Below are 7558 nucleotides of genomic sequence, written 5' to 3'. Positions count from 1 at the left end.
AAGGATTTAAAATGATGATGACACAATGTGTGTGTCGCTTCACTGGCAGTCCATCCCTGTGCGATGGGGAATGTTGCAAAACAGATATTAAAGATTAGAGAGGAAAAGGGGGATTGCTTTCCCTCAGGTCAGTTTGTTCAGGCAACCATCAGCTAATTTGGCCCATATTGTGTGGGCGCAGCAGTTCAGTTCATGTTGAGAGAGTGTTATTTCTGACTTACTGTTATAACTACCAGACTGTGCTGCGTAAGGCAGCCAGCAAAGCTTAACTGGCTCAAAGCTGTCTTAATGGCTTTAAATAAAATTTATGTTTTGCTAATGAGAAAGTGAATTTTGACCCAGTTTCCTTGAATATTACTTATATTTTAAGTGGTATTCATTTTCTTTTTTAAATAATTTTTTCTAGTCTTCAATTAAAGTTGATGTACAATATTATATTAGTTTCTGGTGAACCATCCAGTTATTAGACACTTATGTAACTTATGAAGTGATCATCTCAATAAATCTAATTATTCATTTCACACCATATATACTTACACAATATTGGTGTTCATTTTCTTAACAAAAATAACTACACTGTACATTTGAAACTTAAAATTAATTCTCTGTATTTATCACAGCCATTTTATAAAACCTCATTCACTCAAAGAATTTAACCAATAATTAGTGTTTAGGATATTACTATTCTTGAAATGCACCTAAGAGAGATGAAATAGAACATAGAATTTTTAGGATTTTACATCAGTATTGCACATAAGTACTTTAGTAAACACATAGCTTGTGTAAGTACTAATATATACTTTTTTAATATTTTAATTTATTGATTTTAGAGAGAGAGAAGAAAGGAGAGAGAGAGAGAAACTTCGACTTGTTGTTCTACCTGCTTACGCTTTCACTGGCTGATTCTTGCCTGTGCCCTGACTGGAGATGGAGCCCACACCCTTGCTATATCCGGACAACATTCTGAACAACTGAGTTACCCGGCCAGAGCAATATCATCAGAGCATTCTAAACAGTGGAAAGGCCTCTGAGAAACATTTGCTCTGTACCAAAATTCCAGGTCTAACTTGATTACTGTACAGTCTCTTTCATCCCTCCCCCCTCCACTAGATCATAGCAATTACCAACACTGTGTAGCACTTGTCATGTTATTTTGATTTTGATCTGTTTTTTAACAAGTCTGCCTCTCCCCAAGATTGTGAACAAAGCTCCTGAGGGTAAGCACCATATCCTAGTTACTTTGGTATCAACAGTGCCACAGACATAGATGTTGATTAATGTTTCCCCAGTTCAAGAGGGAAAGATATCCAATACATGTGACTGTACACAGCATACATGTGTCTCTAAAAACAGTATGATTTTGCAATTTCAATAAAATTATGATAAAATTTAATCTTAATTTATATTCTTACAGTGGTGGGAAATTCTTCATCATGATTACTAGGTTAATACTCTACTGCTTGCTTTATAAAATCTCTGCATCTTCAAAGGTGTAACTTGGCAGTGGTTAATGTCAACAGTTTCTTCACTCTTACAATTTCTTTAATTTGAAGACTTAGTGGTTTGCTTTAAATTTGCTGTTAACAAACTAGTGAGGCTATATGTAAAAATCACTTAATGTTTTTCATTCAGCCTGCCTGATTATTCCCATAATTTATTGCTCATTTATTCATAAGACTCAATTTCCTATAGACTGTAAAATGATTTTTTTATTTTTTATTTTTGCAGAGACAGAGAGAGAGTCAGAGAGAGGGGTAGACAGACAGGAACGGAGAGATGAGAAGCATCAATAATTAGTTTTCTGTTGAGTGTTGCAACACCTTAGTTGTTCATTGATTGCTTTCTCACATGTGCCTTGACCACGGGCCTTCAGCAGACCGAGTAACCCCTTGCTTGAGCCAGCAACCTTGGGCCCAAGCTGGTGAGCTTTTTGCTCAAGCCAGATGAGCCTGTGCTCAAGCTGGCGACCTCGGGGTCTCGAACCTGGGTCCTCTGCATCCCAGTCCTACGCTCTATCCACTGCGCCACCACCTGGTCAGGCGAAAAATGAATTTTTTATCATAGGATGTACAAGAGATTACAAGGTTATATACTATTAGAAATAGAGTTGAATACAAAAAGTTAAATTATATGTATACTGTAGAAAGTGTTATTTCTGCAAACACAGAAAACATTTTGACAGATGTCTTTTGTGTCAGGAATATAAATAGAGGAATAAAATACCATAGTTATAAGGCTGAAAAGTTTTTGTTCATTAAGTAAGAGTAAAGATAATGTCTGAACTATTGTTAGCATATCACTAATATTTAACAATTTCAAACACTCTGGACTGGAAAAAAAAGTCAAAAGCTTAAAATGTAGTCTAACCAATGTTTCCAAACATGTTTTAAAATGTGGTAGAGAAAGATAACTCAAAAGGTAACTATTGTCATCTGAACAGTCAGCCTGGTGTGTGATCCCAGGCTGACACGTGGAAGGGGAAGCTACACTGAGCAGCTTCAAAACTGCTGGGTGTGTAACCTTAGATCACTACATCCTCTCTGGCTCCATTTCCCAATCTACAAAATAAGGAGGATAAACTAGACCACTTCTAAGGTTCTTCTAGTTCTAAACTGCAATGATGCCATATTTCTTCCATGGATCAGGAGAGAGATTCTGAAAGGATGTGATTTGGGTTTATATAGAGACATCACCTTTTAGTGACCATGCTGTGTTTATAGAGTCAGTGCTCTTTAGACTGGCTTATCTTGTGTTGCCAATATGACAAAGTTCTGTTCAGAGCAGTGGTATGCCAATGTAACCCTATAATTTTCTTTACTGTAATTTATTCTTGCCTCAGCAACCCTTCAGAAAGTGATATACTAGTAAATTCATTTTTTTAATTTTTTTATTTTAATTTTTTTTACAGGGACAGAGACAGAGTTAGAGAGAGGGATAGGCAGGGACAGACAGGAACAGAGAGAGGTGAGAAGCATCAATCATCAGCCCTTCGCTGCGAGACCCCAGTTGTTCATTGATTGCTTTCTCATATGTGCCTTGACCATGGGCCTTCAGCAAACCGAGTAACCCCCTGCTTGAGCCAGCGACCCTGGGTCCAAGCTGGTAAGCTTTTTGCTCAAACCAGGTGAACCAGCGCTCAAGCTGGCGACCTCGGGGTCTCGAACCTGGGTCCTCCGCATCCCAGTCCGACGCTCCATCCACTGTGCCACCGCCTGGTCAGGCAGTAAATTCATTTTTAATTTAAGAATAGTGACTTTTAAAAATTATTCAGTTATTAAAACTTTGAAGACTAATGTTGAAGTATGTTCAAATGAACACAATGAAATGTCTAAAGAAAATGTTTAAATAAGTGAAAAATTCTAATGGTGTTTGTAGGTCTTCAGAGAAGTCACTTAAAAAGGGGGGGTAAGGAGGAAGGAGACTGCAGGGAAGGGGCCGAGGAGGAAGGGAGCTGTGGAGGGGCCATGTATGTGTGTAAGGGGTGGGGGGGACAGGAGAGCTGGCAGCAGCCCAGAAGCAGAGGGTGGTGTTCTCTATACTTTCTGAACTTGTCTATTTCTTTGTCAGAGTTGAAAATTTTTAAGTCATTATTTCATCCATGGTTCTAGATTCATGTGAGAAAGATTCACTCACATCCCCATTGTGTCATTCAAAGTTATCTCAAAATGTTTTATCTAGCCCTGGCTGGTTGGCTCAGTGGCAGAGTGTCAGCTGGATGTCCTGGGTTCAATTCCCCTTCAGGGCACACAGGAGAAATAACCATCTGCTTCTCCTCCCAACCCTTCCCCCCACGCTTACCTCTCTCTTTCTCTTCTCCTCCCACAGACATGGCTCCATTGGTTTGAGTGAGTTGGCCTCCAGGCACTGAGGATGTTTCCCATGGCCTCTGCCTCAGGCACTTAAAAAAAAAAAAGGCTTGGTTGCTGAGCAATGGAGCAACAGTCCCAGATGGGCAGAGCATCACCTCCTAGTGGGCTTGCCAGATAGATCTTGGTCTGGCATATGTGGGAGTCTGTTACTCAGCCTCCCCTCCTCTCATTTAAAAAAAAAAAGGTTTATCATTTTATTTCTTCCATGTGATTTTTAGGTACAACTTGTCAAGTTCCACAAATTAACTTCTTCTTCTTCTTTTTTTTTTTTTTACAGAGGGAGAGACAGACAAAGACAGAGAGAGATGAGAAGCATCAATCATCAGCTTTTCATTGCGACACCTTAGTTGTTCATTGATTGCTTTCTCACATGTGCCTTGACTGTGGGCCTTCAGCAGACCGAGTAACCCCTTGCTTGAGCCAGTGACCTTGGGTCCAAGCTGGTGAGCTTTGCTCAAACCAGATGAACCCACACTCACACTGGCGACCTTGGGTCTCCAACCTGGGTCCTCCGCATCCCAGTCCAATGCTCTATCCCCTGCGCCACTGCCTGGTCAGGCCCAAATTTTTTTTTTGTGTGTGTTGTTGTTGTTTTCACACCTAGTAACCCTGATCACAATCAAAATATGAACATATACATCGGGGCTGGGAAAGTTTTTGGCTGAGAGAGCCATGAACGCCACATATTTTAAAATGTAATTCTGTGAGAGCCACACAATGACCAGTGTACGTTACACATTATCCAATAAAAATTTGATGTTGTCCTGGAGGACAGCTGTGATTGGCTCCAGCCACCCGCAACCATGAACATGAGTGGTAGGAAATGAATAGATTGTAATACATGAGAATGTTTTATATTTTTAATGTTATTATTCTTTTTTATTAAAGATTTGTCTGCGAGCCAGATGGAGCCATCAGAAGAGCCACATCTGGCTCGCAAGCCATAGGTTCCCGACCCCTGATATACATCATCTCAAAAATTCCCTCCTGCTTCTTCCCAATCAGTTGTCACCCTGCACAGGCAACCACTGTTCTGATTTGTAACACCATAGATCAGTTTTGCTTATTCCTGAATGCCACATACATGAAATCAGATACTATGTCATCTTCTGTGACTGGCTTCTTTTGCTCAGCATAATGACTGAGATTTATTCCAGGTTGTTGTGTTGTGGTCATAGAACTGCATTCCTTGTTATTACCGAATAGTTATTTGAACACACTATAATTTGTTTATTCTTTCTCTTATAACGGACATATGGATTGTTTTTCATTTTAGTCTAGTATGAGTAAAGCTGCCATGAATATTCTTGAACAAATCTGTATGAGTGTGGACGTATGTTTTCATTTCTTAGTAGTAAATACCCAAGGGTGAAATTACTGGGTCAACAAGTATATGTTTAATTTTATAGAAAACTGCCTAAATTGTTTTCAAAGTTACTGTAACATTTTATATCCCCACCTTCAATATATGAGAATTCCAATTGTTCCACATCCTCACCAGACACCTGACACTGTCAGTTTTGTTAATGTTAGCCAGTGGGTGTGAAGTGGTATCTCAATTTAGTTTGTTTTTTTTACAAATTAACTTCTTTACAATAGATATTTCCCACCACTAAGCGCCACATGTCCCCTGATGAAGAGCTTCTGTTTGACCTTCATTGGTGCTCTAGGCAAGTGGTCCCCAACCTTTTTTGGGCCACGGACCAGTTTAATGTCAGAAAATATTTTCACGGACCGGCATTTAGGGTGGGACAGATAAATGTATCACGTGACTGAGACAAGCGTCAAGAGTGAGTCTTAGACAGATGTAACAGAGGGAATCTGGTCATTTTTAAAAATAAAACATCGTTCAGACTTAAATATAAATAAAATGGAAATAATGTAAGTTATTTATTCTTTCTCTGTGGACCGGTACCAAATGGCCCACAGACTGGTACCGGTCCGCGGCCCGGAGGTTGGGGACCACTGGTGTAAATGATGTCGTCAGGATCGGGCTCTGCTTTCACTCCATCCTGCTCTCTGCCTGTGCGTTGGCCCCATCCCCAGGTAGGTCTTGCTCTCACAGTGGCAAATCACAGCAGTGGGTCAAGGCTCCTAGATTCAAGTTCAGGTCCAGCATTTCATTGAACGTCCTACTGGCCCATTGGATCAGCCTGGTTCTCCTGTCTGTGCCAGAGCCAGCTGCTGTGGTGAGAGGGGCGTGACACACTGCCTGGCTCAGAGCTGCTCACCTGCATTACCCTGGGCCCTGAGTCTAGCCCCACCTGAAGTCCAGGGATGAGTCTGTAGGAGTGATGGATTCTGCCATGAAAACCGGGGCTGTTACCTGAATAAGGAAATAGTGGACAGTAGTGAGGAGAACCACCTGCCTGTACTCGTGGTCAGAGAAGTCCTCCTGAAGGAAAGGGTATGAACTAGGCCACAGCAGGGGCAGGCTGTGGTGAGACAGGACAGGGCATGTGGGCCTGCAGGCCATCTGGTGGGGTCTGGATATGTGTGTCAAAGGCTCCGAGGCTGGAACATGGAGCACGGTGTGTGCCAGCTCCCAGAGCACAGACAGTGCTGCCTGTCCCATACATTCATCTCCGCCACGCAGGGCAGGACAGGGTGTGAAACGTGAACCTGCCATGCGTCTGTGGATCTCACTCTCCCCTCTGGTCGCCCATTGGGAGCTTGCTTCAGGCTGAGGCTCTGCAGAGCTGTGGGAGTGCTCCAGGGCAGAGGACTGGGGGTGCTGGGGGAGGGAGACGGTGGGATTGTAAGTCAGGGCCCATGGGGGCTTCTCTGAACAAGGCGGGACTGTGAGCTTGATCCAGGGGTTGTAGGGAGCCTGGATAGGCACTTGAGCAGGGAGTGATGGGACAGAAAAGTTCTGGGAAGGTCTGTCAGGCAGTGGTCACAGAGTTGACAAGAAGGGAGAGAATGGATTCCAGGGACACCTGGAAGCTGTCTGTGCAGTCAGGGCATGGGAGGAATAAGGCTGCATTCCACGGGAGGTACAGGCAGGGAGGACTGGATAAGGGACATTTCAAAGGGAACAAAGACAACATGACAGAATGGGGAAGAGCATGAAGGTAAGGGAGGAGTCAGGGGTGACTGGGGCCAGGGTGGGGCCTAGCTGTAGCCTCTTTCTTCCATGCCCCCTCCATCCTGGAGCAATGAACAAGCAAGGGGCTTTTCATTTCTCATGGGCGTCTGTGATGGGCATGTGATCCCAGCTTGAAAATCTCCCCTTTAAACGAGCTCCTCCCACTTGTAAACCTTGCAGAGAAGAGGCACTTTCTATCTCTCCCCTCACTTCAAGCCCGGGCCCTGACCCCACTGGAGCCCGTGCCCAGTCTTCAGGTAGGTGAGCTCACAGAAAGTTAGCGTTCCAAGCTGGCATTCCTTGCTCTTGCTCTGCCGCAGTGGGAGCCGTGCAGAGATCGGAGAGAGTGACAGGACCTCTCAGGCTCTCCCGGACCTTCTTCTTCCAGCTCAGACCCTGGCTTCTCTTCCTGCCTAAGGCTCTCCCTGGCCCTCACCTGCCCCCATCTTCACCTGGGAGAAGCCACGCCCAAAATATCTGCCCAGAAATGTCACCTGCTTCACAAGACTTAGAGGCTGAGGCAGAGGGTGTTGCGGTGACATAAGGAAGAGAAGCTGGACAGATTCTGCATGTGGAATTTGAGGTGCTGTCACTTGCCACT

Source organism: Saccopteryx bilineata, chromosome 2, assembly GCF_036850765.1.
Source record: "Saccopteryx bilineata isolate mSacBil1 chromosome 2, mSacBil1_pri_phased_curated, whole genome shotgun sequence".
Taxonomy (NCBI): Eukaryota; Metazoa; Chordata; class Mammalia; order Chiroptera; family Emballonuridae; genus Saccopteryx; species Saccopteryx bilineata.
This window is presented reverse-complemented; position numbering follows the sequence as displayed.